Raw genomic sequence first — 24138 nt, forward strand, 5'->3', positions numbered from 1 at the left:
GGAAACTGGAACACACGGAGGAAACCCACGCAGACGCAGGGTGAATGTACAAACTCTTTACAAACCGCGCCAGATTTGAACCCGGGTTGCTGGCACTGTAAGATGTCGTGCTAACCGATAGCTAACAGTGGCATTTTTATGCTTCCAATACAAGAATGAACCAACAGCCTTTTCTGATGGTGCATTCCCCTCATCTGGTCCACATCTGATGTGACTGAAAATAGAAGTGGATTGGACTGAACAAATGCACTGAAAATCCCAAACTGGTTTCCCTAGGTCAGCTTGACTTGGCAACACATAAATATTGCTTTTTCATTCCTATGGTGAATTGGAAATCTGCTTGTCTGAGCTTTGGGATGATAGAATAAAGAGGAAAGTGTTAAAAACATCTTGAAGGGCTCAGACCCAAAGCATTGGTTATACATCTTTTTCAATTTTTCTAAAATTGATTTTTATAATAAATAGAGCACAATGAAGAAAAGGGAACAGAACTGAAAATACAGTATCATATATGTGTATATATTTCAAGATGAAACAGTATAAACTCATTCTCCCCCCCCCCCCCCACCTTCCACTGCACTGGATGAAGACAGAAAATACATCAAATATATAAATGTATTCCATTAGAAAAAATAACATATAGTTTAAGAAATAATATTGAAATATTCGAACAAGTATGGGAGCCTTACATTAAATACAATAGCAAAAACCTACCGGGAACAAACATTACCTAAGTTGATGGAAGGAGAAGAAAAGAAAAGAATGGACTCAGTAGAATTTCTGGTGTATTTTTGTTGAATGACAACATTGTCTGACTGGCTTAATGCAACCTAGATTGTATACCTAAAATGGATGAGGGGGGGGTGGGGGGGTGGCTTGGGAGGAGGGAGGGGGGGAGGAGGGAGGGGGGGGAGAAAAAGTCACTGTATATGTGTGAAAAAGAAAAAGTGTATATCATGGCTAACGTGATTTATGTTGTGAAAAATAAAAAATTTAAAAAAAAAAAAAAATATATATATATATATATTAAAACCCCAACTAACCTACTATATTAAAAAAAGAAAACTAATGCCCCAAAAAAATCTGAGCAGCCTATCCTGAGGGTTACATATAGTTTGTAGCTTTTGATCATATCCCAAAAAATATCTGAGCAGCTTATCCTGAGGGTTACATATATTTTGTAGCTTTTGATCATACCATGAATCAAAAAAAACAAAGATAAGACCATATATCATATGGAAGAGTGAATACATCTAATCACATTAAAAACATTTACATCAAATGAAAATAAGACCTAAAAGGTCGGCATGTATCTTCATTTTCACTGATGAATCAAATGCATGATATCTAATTTCCTTTGGACGCTGTAAGACCTGCTGAGTTGCTCCAGCATGTTTTTGTTAAAGCACGGTTCTTTCCAAGAGCAGTATATGATTATGATAATGAGTTTATTGTCTGAAACACTGTACAATGTACATGTGCACTGAATTTCTTAACACATCTGAACAGGTTTTTTTTTAAAAAAAAACCCAATGAACCAATTCAAAATGATGGTACATTTATGATAATAAAGACACAAAAATGCTGGAGGAACTCAGCTGCTCTCAGTATCCATGGGAAGATTTAAATTAAATTTTTTTGGCCCACAAATCCATGCAGCCAAATTAACCTACTCCGCTGGTACATTTCAAATGGTGGGAGGAAACCAAAGTCCCCTGAGGAAAACGTACACAGACAATGGGAGAACGTACAAACTCTTAAAGACAGTGTGAGATTTGAACCCAGGTCCTGATTGCTGGCACTGTAAACTACTACACCAACCAAAAAGATGCAAGCAATGTTTCGGGCCTGAACCCTTCAGAGTATCAGCGAAATGATAGGTAATCTTCACAGTAAACCTAGTGGAAAAATATTGGAAGATTTATTTGTATACAAGCTTGAGTGGAGCATTAAAAAAATACTAGTATGGAATGGTTGGGTCGAATGACCTGTTTCTGTGCCCATATATATTCTTGTGTGATGATGCACTTTCCAACTGAATGGCATTAACATCAATTTCTTCTGTTACTGCTAGCCCACTCCCCAATTGCCCTCTCTTTCTTCTCCCTCTGCCTCCTTTCCTCCAGCTCTCACCCCCTTTCCTCTCCATTCACAGAGCCATTCCCCCCTCACCCTGTTTGTTGCTGTTCCCCCTCCTTTATCCACCTATTACCTCCTACCTATGGGACTGTGCTCCTCTTTTCCCCCCCCCCCTCACTATTTTGTTCAGACTTGTACCTATATTTTGCTCGTACCATTTCATCGGATGCAAGGATTGACAAGGATCAACAGACTCGCCAAGGCAAATAGCGCCTTTGGAAGACTACACAAAAGAGTCTAGAAAAACAACCAACTGAAAAACCTCACAAAGATTAGCATATACAGAGCCGTTATTATACCCACACTCCTGTTCGGCTCCGAATCATGGGTCCTCTACCGGCATCACCTACGGCTCCTAGAACGTTTCCACCAGCGTTGTCTCCGCTCCATCCTCAACAACATCAACAACTGCTATAGAGGTATACAAATTGTCCAGCATCCTGAAAGCACAATTCTGGTTCATAAGATGGTAATCCAATGATATAATGGTTCTCCAGAGGGCGCAGAGGAGATTCACTGGGATGGACCAGTATGACAGTCTGAGAGGCTTTCTTTTTTTCTTGGAGCAGAGTGGGTTGAGGGGGACATTTGAGAGGCACAGAGTTTGATGTTGATATAGATAGGGTAGATTGCAGGATCTTTTACTCTTGTAAGAGATGAATGAGGTTACTTTGGGAATGGGACATGGATGTAAAGGGGATCTGTTTTGACCCAGAGTGGGGTGAATGCTCACAATATAGGGCTTTAGATTAGTGGAAGCAGAGTCCATGACACCATAGGGGAAGGGTCCAGGCAAACAGTTTTATTCCCTGAGTATAGAAGGCAACGGTCCAAGTGCTAGATATCTGAATTAGAATTGATAGGTACCTAGCATGGATATGGTGGGCTGAATGGCCAATTTGTCATTTTAGTGTGTGTCTTTGAGCTCAAGTCATGAGGCAAAATTTGTCCATCCCAATTGCACAAATGCATATTAAGGACCTGGCACATCTCGTTGAGATTCCACCCCTGCCAACTCTCACCAATTCTGGGTCATTCTGGTCCTGAAATTGGCATTGAGAGCCAATTGTTATGGTTTCCTGCACTTGGGTATGGATACCTGAGGGGCGATCAAAGTATATGATCTGTTAAAGGCAATTTGGGGCAGTCCACACTAAAGGCCGATCGTTACCACAAAGTTTACTCCCCCCCCCCACCACCTTTTTAAAAAAAAAAAAAAAAAATCTATCCATGACTGTCAAAGTGCTAAATTATTTCTATTCTCGATCAAATCAAAACTCTGAATTTCTCTGCACAGACACCAACTGACTTGTTCCATGTTGCCAACAGTGAGGTAATTTGGCACCTTATAATTTGGAGGTTTTTGTCTTTTGTATATTTAATGCATTGATGGGATGTGGATGTTATTGGAAAGGCTAGGATTTATTGATCCTTCTAATTGTCAAGGGATGAGCTGATCAACATTTCAGGGACTGTTTTCCTGATTGTTCAAGGCCTGGAGGTGCTTAGACGCCAGAGTAGCTAAGGATGGTAGACTTTCTTCCCTGAGAAACATCAATAACCATTTTGGGTTTTCAGCACAAACTGGTGTTTTTGAGTTCACAATTACAAGAAATATATAACTCTGTGTGTGTCTTAGCCCTTTGACACAGCGATCCCATTTAATTGGCATGTGAACGACCTGTATTTGAAGCCAGGTCGGGTCGATCACACTGAACCAAGAAAAACTGGGTCAGTGTGACCTTTTATGTAGGAACCTGGCATCTTGGTGCAAAAAGAGGCAGGTCCCACACATTACAGCAATGTCAGTGTCCCATGAAGGCAGGTTAGCCTTTTACACAGGAGCCGATGTGAAATGTGTTGGGTAAAAGGGCTGTGTGGGTGTCACACACACTTCACCTATTTCGCAGCTGACTTGGTAGGTTTTGAATTTGTGATTTCCCCATGGTCTTTAGTTAAGATTAATAAAGTTTTTGTCTGTTAATTTACCTGATGGTCCAAATTCCTGATAGGTTGAGCTGCAGGTGAATAAATGGTCTACAAAAATAATGTTTGATGAAGAAATATTTTTCTGATAATTGAATTGCATCTCACTCTGAAGCTGATAACCTGTTGGTGATTGCATACAAATCCTTGACATTCTTCAAGATAAACATATATGACATATCGTGTATGAGTTTATTATTTCACAGGTGAAACATTTGCTCTGCTACACAGGTTTGTCTGGAATTTTTTTTGCTTTCTGAAGAGTTTCTTTCCTTGGGATAAACAGTTGAAATTGCTCTGGGATCAGTTGCACCTTCTCTGTCAATGGCTCTCACAATGAAGACTGTTTAGTGAAGTAAATGGATCCAATGTGGTGGCAGCAACGACCTCATAATTCAAGGCAAAGCTCCTGTGTCAATCACCTCTGCAGAAAAGAGTCAAAAAGAGTTGCTGAAATAACTTGGCTTAGGCAGCATCTGTGGAGTAAAATGGAGAATTTATGTTTTGAGTCATCACCCTGCATTAAGCTTCTATCAGTACTTTTATCTGTACCTGCTTTTTGTTTTCCTAACACTGTCGCCTGTACTATTTCACTTATTGCTACACTACCTTCTGCAATTGTGTTTATTTATCCATTATTGCACTTTCTCCAGTCTGAGTTGACTTATTACACAAAAAAATTGGAGAAACTCAGCAGTCTCCTTTATGGCAAAAGATACATGACCTTTGTTTTGGGTCTGAAGCAGCTAGGCATCTGAATAAAGTGATGGAAGGAAGGGGCAGGAGGAACACAAGCAAAAGGTAGTAGGTGGGAGGGAAAAAGAGGAAAAATATTGGGAAGTGGTGGTGAAGGGGGTAACTCTCTGAATGAAGAGGGAAGGGGGGGCTGTGTCGAGCTGGAGGAAAGGAGGCAGCGAAAGAGACAGTAAATTGGGGGTCTATGTTATTGACATCTAGTTGGAGAGAGTTGACTTGCAAAATGAAGCTTTTTACAGCATCTGAGCATGTGACAGAAAGCATGCAATTCACTGTAATCTATAATGGTTTCTTCTTGGGTAGAATATGTTGCTATACTGCATTGTTCAGATAACTGTGAACCCGACTAGTCTTTCCCCATTCTCAATTCATTGGCTTGTGCAGTGGCAAAACAAATTTAAAGACATGAGTGAATAAACATTTTGCTTTGGGCCATGAAAAAGTAAAATTACTCAACAAGGTATTTCATCTGCTGTAAAGCATTTTAATATCATCATTAAATAATATCCAATTAAAACATTCTTACTGGCTCTTTTTTATTTCGCTAAACATCCCAAATGTCTGTGAATAGTTGACCAGTTCAAGGCTCGGAAAACATCTTGTTTACAGATAAAGTCAGACAGTTCAATTAATGGAGTTCTAATTTGTTGCTGTAATTGTTCCTTTGAAATTTTTCCCCTGGGATATTAAGTAAATGCAATTGTTTTGTTTCAATTGCTGCCTTCTGTTTTATAGATGTGGTGTGACAGAGTAATTAAAATGAAGGAATTGCTGGAATTGTTTATCCCTCCAGTTGGATCTTCCTACAACAATTAAACATAGAATTTAAGAGCAAGTTGTTCAATGTCTTTGGCCTTTTGGCCATACAGATACAATACAGATGATTTTTTTTTGTATGTCACTAGGTAGAAACTGGGTCAATAAAATCTTCCCTTCAAAGAATGGGGGAAAAAGTAAAACATGGAAGTCTGCAGACACTGTGGTTGAAGTAAAAACACAATGCTGGAGAAACTCAGCAGGTCATACAGTGTCCTTTATATAGCAAAAGATACATAACCAGCGTTTCAGGCTTGAGCCTTTCATCAAGGTATAGAAAATGTTGACAGGTGTCTGAACAAAATGATGGGGGGAGGATCATGGCCCCAAAGGCAATAGGTGGTAAGGGAGGGAGGGCATAGCTGCAAGCAGGGTGAGGAGGGATTGCTCTGTGAATGGAAAGGGAAAGGGGTGGTATCAGTGACAGAAATCTCCCAGTGTCCAACCACTTCAATACTGCACCCCTCTCCCATGCCTGTCCATGGCCATGTGTACTATCCCACCAAGACCAGCTATAAATCGGAGGGACAACGCTTGATTTTCCATCTGGGCACTCTCCAACCGGATGTCAGTAGCATCGATTTCTCCAGTTTCTGCTGGCCTACTTTCTGTTCTACCCCCCTTCCCTTGTCTGCTTTCCTCCAGCTCTCTGCCCCCTTCCTTCTCCATTCAGAGCCATCCCTCCTCCCCCTGCTTGCTGGTGTGGCCTCTCATCCACCTGTTACCAAGCTCCTGCCTTTTTCTCCCCTCCAACATTTTGTTCAAGCACCTGTCGACATTTTTTGATGATGAAGGGCTCAAGTCCGAAACATTGGTTATGTACCTTTGCTCTATGAAGTACGCTGTTTGACTGGCAGTTTTTCCAGCATTGTGTTTTTACTTGTGTCCAAAAACCGCTCTTTCAAATAAATTAATAATTTATTTATCAGCACAAAATTTAGAGAACTGTATCTTTTTGAGTGATTTTAATTTTACACTTACTTAAATACATAATCCAATCCACATGGCAGACCTGCTATCCCCTTAATGAAGGGGTTTGTGCTGATTGGTCAAACACAGTCCTGATTAGACAACTGTGAATTCACAGATGTTGCTGTTCAGATTTACAATGATTGGTCTATCCTTAATTGATCTTTGCAGGCACAAGAACAGCATTTTTTTATATGAAGGTATTGATTTAAAAGGTTCCCATGGTGTAGAAGGAGTCCATTCATTTTATCATACCTGTTCAGCTCTTTTGGTTTGATGCAGTTTTTTTTTTCCCTGCCATTTTCTCTCCTGTCTGTAATTACACAATTCCCCTTCAAGATTGCTATTGAAACTGCTCCTACCATCAATTTTCAAGCAGGGACTTTCAAATAGATTTTTAAAAATAAAATCAGATTCTCCTAATCCCAACCGACCACGGTCCTCAATTCCAGGATAGCTATTGTGAATTGAATGCGCAAAAGTGCTGGAGGATCTCAGCAGGTCACACAGCATCAGTAGGAGGCAAAGATGTATCAACCACGTTTTGGGCCTGAGCCGTTCATTAAGGCCTGAGCCGTTCATTAAGGCCTTAGCCAAAAGCAGACAGGCAACTGAATTAAAAAGATGGGGGAGGAGGATGAGGAGGAGGGAAGAAGAACCAGGAGGAGCAGCCAGCCAACTGTGGATATGGGTGAGAGGGCAGGAGAGATCAAAGCTGAGAAATAATGGGGAAGGATAATTCTGAATGGAGAAGGAAGGAAAGGAAACACAGGGATAGGGAAAGCCTAACACAGGGGATTGGCCTAATGAAAACGTGATAAGCTAATGTTCATACCATCTTGTTGGAGAGTGCCAGACAGAATATTGTGTGTTGTTCCTCCAGTTTGGATTGGCCGTGCAAAAGGGCATGGACTGAAATGTCATTGTGGGAATGGGGTGTAGAATAAAATTGGTTTGGCCGCTGGGAGGACCCTGTCATTGCAGTGGACAGAGCAAAGATGCTCAATGAAACTATCTCCTAGTCTCTCTGACATAATGGAGGCCACAATGGGAGCACCGGATGCAGGGAATGAGCTCTGCAAATTCATAAGTGAAGTGTTTGTGGCCCCAGAACATGGCAAGGGAGGAGGTGTGAGCACCATTTCCCTATCCATCTCCTTTCCTCCAATTGCCCACCCCCTGCACTCTCCATTCAGAGAGCTACTCCCTCCCACTTTTCAGCTTTCTCTTCTGCCCTCCTGCCCATATCCACCTATGACCTCAGACCTGTTGACCTGTGCTCCTGTTCTTGCCCCTTCGTCCCTCCCCCCCGCCCCCCTCACCTTTTTATTCAGACACCTGCCTCCTTTCTGCTCATTATTTGGACACTTTCTATGGACACTGTGGGATCTGCTGAGGTTCTCCAGTATTTTTGTGTATTAAACTACAATGGCTGTGTTGGCAGAGTTTCTTGTTTAACTCTGAATCAGAATGGTCAAGAAATTTGTTGTTTTGTGGTAGCATCATTAGTGCAAACATTCCAATAAACTACAAAAAATAAATAAAAATAATGCATGTAAAGCCAAAGTAAGATGCTATATTTCTGCCATTATATTTGACCTACCAAAATGAACCACCATGCTAATCTGGGTTGAACTCCTCTGCCCTGTCTCGGCCCAGTTTTGCATTCTAACACTGTTCTGCTGTTACCTCTGACAGGCCTCAACATTATCCACAGCACCCCCAACCTTTGTGTCGCATACATACGAACCCAGCCCTTGACTTCTTCCTTTTATTGCATTTATAAAAATCACAAAGAGTAAGGGTCCCAGAACAGATCCCTGAGGCACACCACTGGTCACTGACCTCCATGTAGAATATGATCTGTCTACAACTGCTCTTTGCCTTCTGTGGGCAAGCCAGTTCTGGATCCACAAAGCAATTTTCCCTTGGATCCCATGCCTCCTTACCTTCACAATAAGCCTTGCATAAGGTACCTTATCAAATGCCTTGCTGAAATCCATATATTTTATATCTACTGCTCTTCCTTCAATGTGTTTAGTTACATCCTCAAAAAATTCAATCAGCCTCAAAAGACGTGACCTGCCCTTGACAAAATCATGTTGGGTATTCCTAATCATATTAAACTTCTTCAAATGTCATCTCAGGATCTTCATCAGCTCATCAACCACTGAAGAAAGACTCACTGGTCTATAATTTCCTGGGCTATCTCTAATCCCTTGAATATAGGAACAACATCTGCAACCTTTCAATCCTCTGGAACCTCTCCCATCCCCATTGATGATTCAAAGATCATAGCTGGAGGCTCCGAAATCTCCTTAGCCTCTCATAGTAGCCTGGGGGTACATCTCATCTGGTCCTGGTGACTTATCCAACCTGATGCTTTCCAAAAGCTCTGGCACATCCTTTTTCTTAATATGCTCAAGCTTTTCAGTCTGCTACATGCCATCACTACATACACCAAGATCCTTTTCCATAGTGAATACCGAAGTGTTCATTAAGTACCTCTGTTATTTCATCTGGTTCCATATACCCTTTCCCACTGTCACACTTGATAGGTCCTATTCTTTCACATCTTATCCTCTTGGTCTTCAAATTCTCTTAGAATGCCTTCAGGCTTTCCTTAATCCTGCCCACCAAGACCTTCTCATGGCCCCTTCTGGCTCTCCTAATTTTGTTTTTAAGCTCCTTCCAGTTAGCCTTGTAATCTTCTAGATCTCTAACATGAGCTAGCTCTCTGAACTTTTGTAAGTTTTTCTTCTTGACTAGATTTATTACAGCCTTTGTACACCATGGTTCCTGTACCCTACCATAACTTCCCTGTTTAGTTGGAACATACCTATACAGAACTCCACGCAAATATCCCCTGAACATTTGCCTAATTTCTTCTGGACTTTCCCTTAGAATCTCTGTTCCCAATTTAAGCTTCAATTTCCTGCCTGATTGCCTCATAATTCCCCTTACTCTAACTCAACACTTTTCTTTCTTTTTTTTTAAAATGATTTTTATAGGAAAGCTATACAATGAAGAAAAGGGAATGAAAATACAGTGCAATGTATTATTTTTATGTAATATAAAACTTTTAAAGTATAAACTCTATTCCACTGCAATGGGTGAGAATGAAAAATATCAAAAATATTGTATTTTTTAAAAAAAAACCTAACCTACTCTAATTTTAAAAAAAAACTAACAAAAACATCTGAGCATTACATATATTTTGTAATTTTTGGTTCCTACCATAAATTTAAAAAAAAACAAAGGTAAAATTATATCTCAGCTGGAAGGGTAAATACATCTAATCATGTTAGAAACATTTACATCATATGAAAATAAGTCATGTATCTTCAAAATTTCACCGATTAATCAAATACATGATGACTTTTTGTTTCTGAACTTAAACAGGACTTGATATGAGAAAACCTTTTGAAATACTACTGGAACTCTAGAGTCTTTCCATTTGAATAGGACGGCTCTTCTAGCCAACAATGTGGAGAAGGCCCGTTGAACAGGTACATTAAAAACTCCTTGTGTCTGGGTCAATAACCCTGAAAAGAGCAGTTATTGGAGTGGGTCATAGCTCCACCTGAAGTATAGTACAAAAGATATTAAAAAATTATTTCCAATAGTTTTCAAAAGATGAACAAGACCAAAGCATATGTATAGCAATTTCAGATTTGCATCTGTCACAATAGGGTTAATATTAGAAAAAAATACAAGCCATTTTATCTTTGGATATGTGAGCATGATGCACCACTTTGGATTGGATTAATGTATGTCAGGCACATATAGAAAATGTATTTACCAGTTTAAAAATCTTGTCCCATAGATCCTCGGATAAGGATCTTGCATGTTCCAGTTCCCAAGCCTTTTTAATCTTATTGTGAAGTACTGGACGCAAATTCAATAATCTATCATGTATAATTCCAATTAATCCTTTCTGAGAAATACTATCAACTAAATCTGGTGGATATACAAATGGAAAATCCAGTAATAATAGTATTTAAGAAATTTCTAATCTGTAAATATCTTTTTTAATATTTAAAAAAAGAGTTTAGTAAGTCATATTTACTTGCAAGCTGTTCAAAAGACATTAGACAACCTTCCTGAAATAAATTTGTGAAAGAAACAATACCTTTGTTTTCTTCTTGACTAGGTTTATTACAGCCTTTGTACATCACAGTTCCTGTACCCTACCATAACTTTCCTGTCTCATGGGAATGCACCTATGCAGAACTTTACACAAATATCCCCTGAACATTTACCTCATTTCTTCCATACTTTCCATTTGAACCTTTGTTCCCAATTTAAGCTTCCAATTTCCTGCCTGATTGCCTCATAATTCCCCTTACTCCAATTAAGCACTTTTCTAACTTGTCTGTTCCTATCTTTCTCCAATGCTGATGTAAACAAGATTGAATTATGATCACTATCTCCAAAATGCTTTCCCACTGAGAGATCTGACACCTGACCAGGTTCATTTCCCAATACCAAAGCAAATAGACACTCTACTCTTGTGGATTTATCTACATATTGTGTCAAGAAATCTTCCTGAACACACTTAACAAACTCCACCCCATGTAAACCCTTTATTCTTGGGAGATGACCATTGATATTTGGGAAATTAAAATCTCTTGACAACTCTGTTACACTTTTCCAGGATCTGTTTCTCTATCTGCTCCTTGATATCCCTATTCCTACTGGGTGGCCTATATTTAAAAAAAAACCCAATAAAATTATTGTCCCCTTCCTGTTCCTAAACTCCACCTACAGAGACTCCAAAGACAATCCCTCCATGACGTCCACCTTTTCTGCAGCCATAACACTATCTCTGATCAACAGTGCCATGCCCCCCGCCTCTTTTGCCTCCCACCCCATCCTTTCTGAAACCTCTAAAACCTGGCACTTGAAGTAACCATTCCTGACCCTGACCCAGCCAAGTCTTTGTAATGGCTACCACATCATAGCTCCAGGTACCAATCCAATCTCTAAGCTCTCTGCTTTGCTCTCAAGACTCTGCGTTAAGACAGACACATCTCAAACTGTTTGTTTGAGCTCGTTCCCTTTTATTACCTGCCTATTCCTCCCTCACACACTGTTTCCAAGGTTTCTCTATTTGTGAGCCAATTGTCTCTTCAGTTCAGTTACTAACCCCCAACAATTCTAGTTTAATTTAGTTCCAGAAGCCTTAGCAAACCTCCCCACCAGGATATTGGTAACCCCTTTTTGCACAGGTCATACCTGCCCCAAAAGAGATCCTAATAATCCAAAAATCTGAATCCCTGCTCCAATCCTCCAGCCATGCATTTATCCTCCACTTCATTCTATTCCGATACTCACTGTCTTTTGGCACAGGCAGTTGTACTGAGATTACTACCTTTGTGGTCCTTTTTCTCAACTTCCTTCCTAACTCCCTATAGTCTTTTTTTTTAGAACCTCTTCCCTTTTCCTATCTGTCATTGGTATAAATATGTTGATGACCTCTGACTGTTCTCCCTCACACTGCATGATGTCTTCGATGGGATCAAACTACCATCACCTTCTCACTCTCCATGACCAAGATCAGGTCTTTGGATTGCAACTCCATTTCCCTAACGTCATCCTTTAGGAGCTGCAGCTCGACACACCGAGTCATCCGGGAGGCTGGGAGACTCCGGGAACTCCCACATCTGACACTGAGCACAGTACACTGGCCTCATCAACATACTTCCTGTCCACAATTAACACGGGTAAATCTACCTCACCTTGTTGCTACCAAAGCCCTACCACACTGCTACCCTCTCATGTTGCTGCCTGGTCTGATCTCTGCCTGCTGGATATGGCAGTCTTCCTTTTAAACTTTTCCTGCTCTACTGGCTGATGTCATGCACCTGCGCATCTTACCTCTCTTTTAGCCCGAGCAGAAAAATCCTTCACTCTGGAAATCCTTGGCCGTTCCACTCTCAGCCTTTTCCCTCCAAATCCTTGTCGCCCAACCTCAGTGGAAAGAGCCTGCCTACATTGGGCAGCACGGTTGGCGTAGCGGTTAGTGCAACACCTTTACAGTGCCAGTGATCAGAACTAGGGTTTAAATACCACGCTGTCTGTAAGAAGTTTGTATGTTCTCTCCATGTCTGTGTGGGTTTTCTCCCACCATTAGAAACACATCGGGTGTATAGGTTAATTGGGTGTAAATTGGACGGCACGGACTCGTGGGCTGTTACCGTGTTTTATATCTAAATTTTGAAAGTTTAAATTGAAATTTAGAGTAAATTTAATTTTGCATACCTCAATCAAATCTCCCTTCATGCTTCGATGCTCCAGGAAATGGTCTTGACCTGTTTAATCCTTCTCTGTAACTCAGTTCCTCAAATCCTGATAAATCTTCAGTGGTCTTTTTCAATCTTATTGATATCTTTCCTGTAGTGACCAAAACTGCACACACTACTCCAAATTTGGCCTCACCAATGCCTTGTACATCTTTCACGAAGAACCCCAATTACTATACTCCACCATATTAGTTCAGGTTTACCTTCCCCATCTGGCACCATTTTCCTGCTGATCTGCAGTTGTGGTTTTAACTTGAAATAATCTTCCAGATTTACAATTTTCTAGCAGAAATCTACAAGTATGAGCTGGTTTGTTAGATCAGTTTGGTATCCACACTTCATAACCCTTCTTAAAGATTTGTTAATCTGCACTAAATTATCCTTAAAATCTGCTCCTTTTTCCCCCCAAAATAAATGGCTTCAGTCCATTTCTCATCATGTCTGTTCAATTCATCACATTCCATCCCTCCCGCCCCTTCTTCTGGGGAACTTGCTTTCATTTCTCACCGGGGCTAGTCGTACCTAACTATTGGGACTCCCATTGAGTAAATCATTCACACTCCCTCTCAAAACAACCAGTGTTTGTCAGCCGAGTTGGTCATTTCAAAGATTCTTTTCCCTTCAGCCCCCCCCCCCCGGCTTTTTGGTGCATTTTGCTATCTGAAACAATTATTTTTGGCTGAGTAAATTTGTATACCTGTTCAATCTTTAGAATATATTTTCTTGCTGGCACTTACTGTTGTTCCTTCTCTGTTGTCTGGGACTAAGGCACCTTTTGAAGGCTATTAATTTTCTATCTCCTTTCCCAAACACCCCACCCCCATCCCAACTCCCCTCAAAGTACTGAGATTTAACTGCCTTCATGAGCTATTTGCTGTTTGCTCTGTTTACATTCCCAGACAGAGGCGGTCCAGACACTTTTTTAAAAACCATGGCATAGCTTGCTGCTCCTGTGATGTATTGCCCTATTCACAGAGATACTGGGTCAATACGGTTAGAGGGCTGGATGGGCTGGAGTTCGTTAAATGTGCTCAGGATTGTTTTCTAAATCAGTTAGTAGAAGAACCGATTCGGGACGGTGTAATACTGGATCTCCTGTTAGGGAACGAGCTAGGTCAGGTAGCGGACATTAATGTTGGAGAACCAATTGGGTCTAGTGATCATAATTCTGTTAGTTTTAGGGTAGTTTTAGGGAAGAGCAAGGAGAGGCCTAAAGTTGAGGTTCTGGATTGGAGAAGAGCAAATTTCAAAGGAATAAAAAGGGATTTGGGGAGTATTGAGTGGGACAGGATATTTTCAGGTAAGGATGTTAATGAAAAATGGAGGATATTCAAAAAAGAAATTTTGAGGGTACAGAGTAGTTATGTCCCAGTGTGGATCAAAGGAAAGGCTGGAAGTCATAGGGAGGCTTGGTTTTCGAGTAATATTGGAAATTTGGTTAGGAGAAAAAGGGAGGTGTACAAGAGGTATAAAGAGCAGGGAGCTGAGAAGTTGAAGGAGGACTACAAGGAGTGTAGAAGGAAATCTTAAGAAAGAAATTAGAAAGGCCAAAAAAAGGCATGAAGAGGCTTTGGCTGACAGAGTAAAAATAAATCCAAAGGGTTTCGATAAGTACATTAAAAGTAAAAGATTAGTGAGAGATAAAATTGGACCCCTTGTAGATAGCGAGGGTAGGCTGAGTGAGAAGTCTGAGGAAATGGGGGAAATTTTGAATGATTTCTTTGCCTCGGTATTCACTAGGGAAAAAAATGTTGAACCAGTTGAAGTAAAGAAAAATAGTGGGGAGGTCATGAAGCATATAAGGATAACCGAGGAGGTAGTGATGGCTGTGTTAAAAAAGATAAAGGTGGATAAATCTCCCGGACCGGACAAAATATTCCCTAGGACACTCAGGGAGGCTAGTGGACAGTTAGTAGGGCCATTAACAGAGATATTTAGGATGTCACTGGCCACGGGGGTGGTGCCAAAGGATTGGAGGGTGGCGCATGTGGTTCCTCTGTTAAAGAAAGGGTCCAAATGCAAACCTGGGAATTATAGGCCTGTAAGTCTGACGTCTGTGGTGGGCAAGTTGATGGAAAGTGTTCTGAGGGATGCTATTTACAAATTTTTGGAGGTACAGGGATTGATAGGGACTAATCAGCATGGTTTTGTCAGGGGTTGACAAACCTGATTGAGTTCTTCGAAGGGGTTACAAAAAAGGTGGATGAAGGGAAAGCTGTGGATGTTGTCTATTTGGACTTTAGTAAAGCTTTTGACAAAGTTCCCCACAGGAGGTTAGGAAAAAAGGTGGAGGCATTAGGTATAAATAAAGAGGTAGTGAAATGGATTCAGCAGTGGTTGGATGGGAGGTGTCAGAGAGTAGTGGTAGTAAATTGTTTGTCCAATTGGAGGCCGGTGACTAGTGGAGTTCCTCAGGGTTCGGTCCTGGGTCCACTATTATTTGTTATATATATTAACGATCTGGATGTAGGGGTGGAGAATTGGATAAGCAAGTTTGCGGATGACACAAAGATTGGTGGTGTTGTGGACAGTGAGGTAGATTACGGTAGATTAAAAGGTGATTTGAATGCAAGAGTAAAGCTGTCAGATTATAATTGTATCCCAGAGTGTATGGATGTGGTGCTGTTAGTGTGGAGCTACTGCCTCTTGGCACTGGAGACCTGCATTTAATCCTGATCTAACCTGGTGTCTGTGTGAAGTTTGAACTCTCCCACTTTCTCTCTCCAAAGACATTCATGAAGTGATCTGAGAGCTGGGGTGAACTGCATTCATTATAAAACCAATTCATTAAGGCTACCAGTTTAAGATTGAATCTCTGAGCTGAAGGGATGGATCTTTCATATAAGGTAAGTGAAATAGTGGAAGGGCGGAATAGAATCCTTTATAGATTTTGTGGGTAAATAAATTGTCTGGAAATACAATTTAAAATCAATGCGTAGGAAATGTGATTGATACCAGAAGCTAACATTTAATTGCACTACATAACTCAATTAGACAAAACTTGATGTGATACTGCTGGAGGAACTCTGTATGGAGGCAGAGGGACAATCAAGATTTCAGATCGAGACTTGACCTCTGGGCCTGATGCCAACCATCTCTATCCTGACTGACCCATTGAGTTTCTCTGGCAGTTTGATCTTTTGTTCCAGATAATGGCATCTGCAGTCTCTTGTGTCTTCATGGACCGGTAAGAGCTTGAGAAATGGGTGCAGGAGTTGGCCTTGACATCTCGAGTTTGCTCTGCCATTTAATGAATTGTGGTCATTGATCCCAACTCCATATCCCTATGGTCTCCAAAACCCTTGGTTCTAAACAGCTTTTGCTGTTGTCAATCTATTCAGTGACTATGCCAAACAGCTATTTTCAGGATTGAATAATTTCATAGATGACTTGCAAATTGGTGCCATTGTGGATGATGAAGATGGTCTTGGGTTACAGGTATCCAATATTGGGGAAGTCCAGAACAAGGGGTCATGCCACTTTGGACTGAGGCGAGGGAATAACTTCACTCAGAGACCTATGAACTTGTGGACTCCCCACCAAAGAAAGTTGTTGAGGCCAGTTCATTGGGCATATTCGAAAATGGATGTGATCCTATTGGCTAAAGGAATCAAATGGGTATGGTGAGAATGCAGGAATGGGGTACTGAGATCAGCTATGATCTGATTGAATGGCTTGAAAGGCTGAATGGCCTTCTTCTGTTTCTATGTTGATATTGTTGAGTTGGAAAAATGGACACAAGGATGGATGGGATTTTAATCCTGAAAAAAATGTTTAAAGTGATGCATTTTGGAGGACTAATAAGACTAGGATGTGCTACCCTAGGAAGGTGAAGCAGAAAGATCTTGGGATATATATCCAGGGATAATTGAAGATTGAAGCATTGTTGGATGAGGTGGTTAAGGCAACATCAGGATACCTGCCTTCATTAGATGGGCCTTAAAAACCAAGAGAAGGGAGGCATGGCCATACTATGTAAAACATTGGCTTGGCAAAGCTGGAGTTGTGTGCTCTTCTGGTTGCCATCCTATACAAAGGATGTAGTGGCTTTGGAGAGGTGCAAAGGAGATTCAGCAGGATGTTGCCTGGGCTGGAGGAGCATTTTGATAGCAAAAGTTTCCCTTTTTTAGCAGAGGTGTCTAAAGCCAGATGGCACATGTTACAGGTAAGGGGTAGGAGATTGGAAAGAAACTTTTTTCTCCCAGAGAGTGGTTGGAAACTGGAAGAGACTGCTGAAGAGGTGATGGAGACCAGTATATTATATTCAAAAGCTCTCAATATGCATTTGAATTGGAAGGCTATGGGGCATATGGGGAAGATGAGATCAGCACAGACCAAATGGCTGACTTCTATGCTGCATCTCTCTTACTCTGAGTGTTCTGAAGATGAATGGCCCTGTGGAAGATGAAATTGCGCAGCTTTAAACTGGTGAATCCCAAGTCTGAACCTATCCCTCTTGTTCTGGAATCCCCTCATGAGGAGCAACACCACAGAAGAAGATATTGAAGCTGAGGATGAGAAGCCTGATGTGAGAAGGGAGAGAGGAGAAAAAAAAAGAATAATGGGCTGGGATGTGCACCAATGGATCACTGAATGTTTTAGTTTTGGATCTGTTAAAATGAACAACTTAAATGACATTGATGCCTTTTATTTCGGCAGCTTTGTATCTCTTTGACACAGCTCTGGGAGTAGCATGTTAGTGGTGGTCTTGGTACCAGGTTTCAAGAATGAAATGCTTCGGCCTACACACAAACCTCTAATTGGGGCAGCTTGACAAAGAAGCTGTCCTCCAAAATGAAAGAACAACCTTGAGATCAGAACTCTTGTTTGTCCGAGACTCAGAGAGTAGTAGTGATGGTGACCTACCTTCAAAAGTCTTGAAGACGACAATCAGATTGGTCAAAATCTTTTTCCCATGGTAAGGAATCCACAACTGGAGGGTGTTAGTTCCTTCTTTAAACTTCCCTGTTACACTCTGCTCTTTTAAGAGGTGAAGAATCCCACATGGTCACAGGGAAAATGTGTAAACCAGTGGTTCTCAATCTTTTTCTTCCCACTCACATACTACTTTAAAGAATCCCTATGCCATCGGTGCTCTTAAGGAATTGCTTAAGGTGGTATGTGAGTTGGAAGGGACGGTTGAGAATCACTGCTCTAGAACCAATTTTTACTGAAATATTTTGAGAAGAATTGTCATTGGTCCATTTCCTTTGGAGTTATGAAACCGTGCGCATAACAAGTCAAATTAGGTACGATTAAAACAATGGTTTTCAAACTTATTAATAAACTTATTACTTAATAAAATGTATTAATTTATCTATCGCCTCCAATGTTGCAAAATTAGATCTATAATTCTCTGAAAGTGGTGTCATCAGTAGATAGAGTTGTAAAGAAAGCTTTTGGAATGTTGGCCTTCATAAATCAAAGTATTGAGTATTGGAGTTGGGTTGTTAAAATGAAGTCATATAAGATATTTGTGAGACTAAATCTGAACTATTGAATGCCATTTTAGTTATCTAACTACAGGAAAGATATCAATAAGATAAGTTCACAATGATGTTGCTGGGACTTGAGGAACTGTCTTATGGGGAAAGGTTGAATAGGTTAGGACTTTATTCTCTGGAGCATCAAAGAATGAGGGGAGATTTGATGGAGATATACAAAATTATGAGGGTATAGATGGGGAAAATACAAGCAGGGTTTTTCCATTGTGCTTGAGGTTATGGGTTAAGGGTGAAAAGTTAAAAATTTAAAGGTGGAGCTTCTTCACTTCGGGGATGGTGACAGCATGTTGTGAGCTACCAGCAGAAGTGATGAATGTGGGCTCAATATCGACATTTACGAGAAGATTGAATAGGTACATGGATGGGAGGGATTTGGAGGGCTATGGTCTGGGTGCAGTTTGATGGGACTAGGCAGAAAAGTAGTGTGGCATGGACTAGATGGGCTTAAGTGCTGGTTCCTATGCTGCAGTGTTCCATGGTTCTGTTGTAAGAGGCTTACTGAACCAATAACTGTAATGGGCAGATAATGTGTGAAGAAAGGTTGGATAGTCTGGGTGCATTCACTCCAGAGTGTAGAAGAGAGAATCTGATTGGAAGGGTCATGACAGGGAGGGTGTGGAGAGAATATTTAATATCTAAATCTAGTGATCACAATTTAAAGTAAGTAGGGGGGGGGGGGTTACCCATTTATGACAGCTGAGATTAAATCTCTTCTCAGCGGCTGGAATGAAAGTTGAAGCAAATTCTTGTCAAGGGTAAATAGATTCTTGTAGAGCAGTGGTATGAAAGTTTACTGGAATAGGCAGAGTTGAAGTTGCAATCAGATCAGCTGCTCTCTGATCAAATGGCAGGACAAGCTTGAGGGGCCAAGTGGCCTTCTCCTGCTCTGACTCATCTATTTCTGGAAGAGGACGCCAGAAAATTCTTCCGCAGGGGTGACATGACGCACTGACTTCAAACCAGGAACCTTACCATACTGTGCCACTCAACAGACCTAGGATTGCTATAAAGTGATAGAACCATAGAACATTACAGCATAGAAACCGGCCCTTCAGCCCTTCTCAGTGCCAAAGTACTATTCTGTCTAGTCCCACTGATCTGCACCCAGTCCATATCTATCCAAATTTTTCATTAATGTTAAAATTGGCAACTCGTTCCACACTCCCACTACCCCCTGTGTGAAGGTTTCCCCTAAAGTTTCCTTTAAACCTCCCCTTTCATGCATAACCCATATCGTCTGGCTTGAAAGGTAGAAAAAAGTCTAGTGCATTTAATCTGACTATACCCCTCATACTGTTACTTTGTACACCTAATCCAGTGCATTAGCTGGCTTTCATCAAAAGCAGACTCTCAAAGGTGATGGGTTTTCTAGATGAACTTCCTGTGTTAATTTTTAATGGCCCACTTACCAACGTGGAGTGGTGTCTTATCATTTAATTATGCGTGGATATGGATGAGAGAGAGATGGTTTCTGCTCTGCACTTGAGCTGGCAAGGTTTAGCATTCTTGTGAGGTGGCAGGGTGCAGGGGAATGAAGCGTTCAGTTCACTATGCAGAAGTAGACGCACAACCGCTACAAACCACTCCCACAATCATCTTACAAAGGAGCCACCACTGTTGGTTTCTTCAGCACTTAATGTGACTTTCACTTCATGATAGATTTCTTGTCATATACAATGTACAAGTGCAACAAAATTCTTGTTTGCTGCAGCTAAACAGAGGCTTTGTTCTTCTTTAAAAAAAAGTGAAACCAATTAAAATAAAAACACCAGTATCCTCTAATGAATTAAAGAGACAATAAATACTAAAAAATATACATACACAGTTAGTCTAGTGTGAGAAAAGTGACTCTGCAATAGGGTTAACAATCCTTTTTGTGGTGTTGGAGTAGTCCCTGATTAGTGCAACAAGGAGGCTCAAGAGCCTGATAGGTGTCAGAAAGAAACTGCTCTGGAACCTGGAGATGCTGGATTTCAGGTTTCTGTTACTTCTGCCCCTAGTAGCAGAAGAGGTTGTGACCAGGATATTGGGGGTCCTTTATGATGTTGGCTGCCTTCTTGAGGCAGTGCCGCACATTGATATCTTCAATGGATGGGAGGTTGAAGCCTGTGATGGATTTGGCTAGGATTGCCTCCTGTGTTCCTGGGGACTCTAATTTTTAACCCAGTCTGTGATGCAACCAGTCAGTCTGCTTTTCACAGTGCATCTGTAAACGTTTGATGGAGTATCCAACAACATACCAAATCTCTTCAGACTCCTTAGAAAGTAAAGGCATTGGTTTGCTTTCTTTATTGGCTGCATTTTAGATCTTGACTAGGGACTGTGGGAACAAGCTGAAAGTGAGGGGTGGAGCAAGCAGGTTCTAAGCATTTAGAACGGCAGCGGGATCGGTAAGCGTTCTTTCGGATCTCTCCATTGGCCAATGGATCTAGCCAATAAAAAGTGGGAAGCTCAAGTGCAACGGCCAATGTGAGTGGGACTAAGAAGCTTTGGCTCATGAGGCTGTGGTGAACAGAGGCTGAGAACGAGGTTGATCCCAGTAAGGTAAGATCTTTGATTTTAAGATAGGAAGGGTTAAAGGAGACAGCAGCTAGGGTAGTGGAATGCTCCAATTGCAGGATGTGGGAAATCTGAGACAGCACAATGACAACACCTGCAAGAGGTACATCCAGCTGCAGCTCTTGAGAGACTGTTAGGAAGGTGGAGCTGGATGAACTCTGAATCATTCGGGAGGCAGTTATAGAGAGGAGCTTCAGGGAGACTGTCATCCTAAAAGCAGGAGACAGGTAACTGTAAGGAGAAGGAAGGGGAAGAGGCAGACAGTGCAGGGCACCCCTGTGCCCATTCCTCTCAACATCAAGTATACTGCTGCATGGGGATGGTGGGAAACTATCTACCAGGGTCAAGTTGTGCTGGTCACATCTCAGCTACAGAGTCTAGCCTCTCAACTCAGAAGTGAAGTGGTGGGGGGTGGGGGGCAGAAAGAAGAGGAGAGCTATGGTAATTGGAGACTCATAAGTTTGGAGATCAGATAGGAGCTTTGCTGAATGAGATTGAGGCTCCTGGGTGGTATGTTGCCTCCTAGGTGCTTGTGTCAGGAATGTCTCTGATCGAGTTCATAGCCTTCTGGAAGGGGAGGATGAGCAGCTAGATGTTGTAGTCCACATGGGAACCAATGACATAGATAGGAGTAGGGATAAGGTGCTGAAGAGGAAATATAGGAAGTTAGGAAAGAAGTTAAAAAGCAGGACCTCAAAGGTGGTAATCTCAGGATTGCCATCTGTACCACATGCCAGAGAGGGTACAATGACAACACCTGCAAGAGGTGTATCCAGCTGCAGCTCTTAGGAGACTGTTAGGAAGGTGGAGCTGGATGAACTCTGAATCATTCGGGAGACAGATGAATGCGTGGCTGAATATTTGGTGTAGGGTTTCAGTTTTCTTCATTATTGGGATCTCTTCTGGGGAAGGTCTGATCTGTACACAAAGAACTTGCTGCACCTGAACAGGAGAGGGACCATTAACCTGGTGGACACATTTGCTTAGAGCTGTTGGGGAGGATTTAAACTAGTTTGGCATGGGAAGGGGGGTGGGAATCAGAATGGAGTGCAGAGATTGGGGTGGAAGGACAAAAGCATCATGCTATGTGTTTTGAGTTGGTGAGGAAGGATTGGCAGTGGACAAAAGATAAATATAGCCAGTTAGAAGGGTTGAAATTTGTCTTTTTCAATACTAGGAGTAGAAGGAAGAAAGAGGATGAACTTAGAGCATGGATCAGTACATGAAACTACAATGATGTGGTCATTACTGAAAGTTGGCTGAAGGGCAGGATTGGTTGATGCAGGTACCAGGGTTCAGGTATTTTAAAAGGAATAGGATGGAGGTAGAAAAGGAGGGTGGGGGAGTAGCATTACTGGTCAGCGATAGCATCATGGTTATAGTCAGGGAGGGTGCTGCAGAGGGAGTGTCCACTGAGTCGATGTGGGTGGAAGTCAGAAGTAGGAAGGGAAATATCACTGTGCTAGGAATAGTCTATAGGGACACTAAGGAGCAGATAAGCAGGCAGATTTTGGAATGGTGTAGGAAATACAAGGTTGTAATTATGGGTGATTTCAACTTCCCAATATTGACTGCAAGAGGGATAGATGGGGCAGAATTTGTCAGGTAGTGTTCAAGAAGGATTCCTGATGGTCTGGATAGGGAATACACCCAAATTTATAACAAAAATGTACTCTGCTCTCCAGAGTGAAAGTGCAAAACCAGGGTTGCAGAGGTCAAGGGACAGATAAGAGTTGGGCTTGGGTGTGGTGATTTCAGAAAAAAGCTGGTCAGAATGGTGTAAGGACAGAATGACATCCGTTACAAATGCAAGATATGGATTGGTTCAATAAAATTTTTTTACACCAATTATATCTTTCCCCACAAATGTTACACAGATCAAAAGCCGAAATTTCAGATGTGGGACTGAGGCAGGAATTTTTCTACATGCCATGTTGTCGTGTGTGAAGGTGAGGTCATTTTGGCAAGAAATAGCAGAAACATTAGCCAGGATAACAGGAGTGGCCTTCATGGGAAACCTGGAGCTATATCTATGATAATTATATGGAAATAAGCAATAAATTGACCAAATATCAAATCTCATTTCTAAAAATAGCACTGGTGGAAGCAAAAAAAAGTATCACAATCACTTAGAAGTCCGACTCCCCTATACTTATTAGCACAATGGACTGCAAAAATTAAAAGCTGTATACTTGTGGGGAAAAAAAAATCACATATAACTTAAAGAACAAATATGACATTTCTGTAAAGATCTGGCAGCCATACCCGGACCACATAGGGGCCCAGATACTTTTATAACCTTTTTTCCTTTTTATTACTGTTATACAAAAATGTAGTTTCCCCAATTGTACTCTGTGTACTTAAAATGTATGTAAGCTCTGACAGTGAAAAGATTTGTATATATTGGGAGGGGGAGGGGGAAGAGGGAGGGAGGGAGGGACTGATTTGTTTTTGTTTGTTGTGTTTGTAGGAAAAAGTTTAATATATTGTATATTTCAAATGTTATTCTGTATATTTTTGAAAAAAAAATTAAAAAAAAAAGGATTCCTGACACACTATGTGGACTGACCAATGATAGGAGAGGCAACACTGGATCTGGTTCTGGGTAATGAACCTGGTCAGGTGGCAGACCTCTCGGTGGGGGAGCCTTTTAGTGAGAATGTTCACAACTCTCTTAGGTTCAGCATAGGTATGGAAAAGAGTAAAAAAACAGTCAAAATGGGAAAGCGCTTAATTGGGGAAGGGCTAATTATGAAGGGATGAGGCAGGAGAGTAAATTGGAAACAAATATTTAAGGGTGAATGCACAGAAATCATGTGAAGGAAGTTTAGGGACCATTTGTGCAGCATTCAGGATAGGTATGTCCCACTGTGACAAGAAAATGATGGTAGGAAAATGGAACCGTGGCTGACAAAACAGGTCAGGCATCTAGTCAAGAGGAAGAAGGAAGCATATATTAGATATAGGAAACAGGAAAGGCTCTTGAGAAGTTTATGGTAGCAGGAAAGAGCTTAAGAAAAGATTTAGGAGAGCTTGAAGTGAGGATGAGAAGGCCTTGACCTTTGTGCATGTGAAGAACGAAAGGATGACAAGAATGAATGTGG

General features: G+C 41.2%; 1 protein-coding gene across 4 annotated transcripts in view; it reads left to right on the plus strand.

Moving 5' to 3' along the window:
* sema5ba (sema domain, seven thrombospondin repeats (type 1 and type 1-like), transmembrane domain (TM) and short cytoplasmic domain, (semaphorin) 5Ba) overlaps positions 1-24138 on the plus strand; it is a 395686-nt gene that overhangs the window by 22012 nt on the left and 349536 nt on the right. For 3 of the 4 annotated variants that reach the window (XM_069934791.1, XM_069934794.1, XM_069934796.1), the window contains exon 2: positions 10069-10175. The exons of the other annotated variant lie outside the window; for it this stretch is intronic. The gene's annotated coding sequence lies outside the window, so the exon portion shown is untranslated. The remainder of the gene's footprint in view (positions 1-10068; positions 10176-24138) is intronic. 4 annotated transcript variants of the gene reach the window in all.

The sequence above is a fragment of the Narcine bancroftii genome, chromosome 4 (genome assembly GCF_036971445.1).
Source record: "Narcine bancroftii isolate sNarBan1 chromosome 4, sNarBan1.hap1, whole genome shotgun sequence".
In the NCBI taxonomy this organism is placed as follows: domain Eukaryota; kingdom Metazoa; phylum Chordata; class Chondrichthyes; order Torpediniformes; family Narcinidae; genus Narcine; species Narcine bancroftii.